Here is a 1,205-nt window from a genome sequence, read left to right on the forward strand (position 1 = left end):
CTGAAGGAAAACAGACCCGTCCCTAACACAAATACATCAGGTCAGTTTCTAGTTTCCTCGATGATGGTGACAGGGTGGAGATGTGAAATGAAAAATATGAATAAAAAAAGGAGTAATATTTGTTGTTATTATGCAAGGTGGACCCTCGCAGCGGCGAAATAAGCGCATATATCCACATAAGCGCATAAAGGTGCTGCATTTGCGCTTCAGATGAGGCTCCATCCGCAAGTCTGTGTGATCTGCGTGTAGGGAGGGGCGGCCCTGCGTCCAGCCATCCAATCAGAGCAGACTGGGCTCTGGTTTCAGACAGAGGGTGTTTCTCAATCGCGAGTACGTTTGCTTGGTAGCACATGTCTGCCGAGCATCTTGCTTCAGAAGCGAGTCAAGAATACTTCCTGGCATTCGGAAAACGAAGAGTGGAACATGCTAGCAAGTGTGCAGGTGTGCGTCATATGAGAGGTCCCGCCTTAAATCTTCCGCCACAGATTTGGGGAAATTGGTCCGTGCGCAAAGCATTGTGGGGATTTTAAGACCGCGGAGTCTACTCATGTGCAGCCTCGATATTTCTCCAAACGGAGTACGCCGGGCTCGGTAGATTTCCAAGTATGCTGGACATTGGAACAGTACTTCGGCGGCACTCGATGACGTAGTATGCTTGAAATAGTGGCTCTGAAGCAGCTTTACTCGCGATTGAGAAACACCCAGAGGGTGAAAAGAGGTGCTGCAGCACAGGAAGTATGAGAAAAATAAAGAGCTTTTTGAACATTATAACATGTAAACATGTCACAGTAGAGGCACAACATACAAATATCAACCTGAACATGAGCTGAATAGGGCTCCTTTAATATTCAGGTTGGATGTAGAATGGATGTATAGTAGGCTATAGGGTAGATAGAAGGATGCAGGGTGGATCTCTTATTTATGTCTGACAGTGCAGTGAGTGACGGTGTGGAGGACGAATGGCACGCGGATGTCTGCCGAGATCGCTGCAGCCAATCCCCTTGCAGAGCTCGTACAGCGAACGAGTGTGTGGTAAACCTCCGCGCTGTGTGTGTATGTCGAAAGCTTCGGCGGAGGGTTACAGACGTAGTGATGTGGCTTGTATATCAAGGGTCAGGACTACTTCCTTTAAAGAGCTGCTCCTCGCGCTGCGCCGCCACTCAGTAATGTCGCGCGCGTGTGTGGCACCCCTGTGAAGAGAGACA

Source organism: Trematomus bernacchii, unplaced genomic scaffold, assembly GCF_902827165.1.
Source record: "Trematomus bernacchii unplaced genomic scaffold, fTreBer1.1, whole genome shotgun sequence".
Lineage (NCBI taxonomy): Eukaryota > Metazoa > Chordata > Actinopteri > Perciformes > Nototheniidae > Trematomus > Trematomus bernacchii.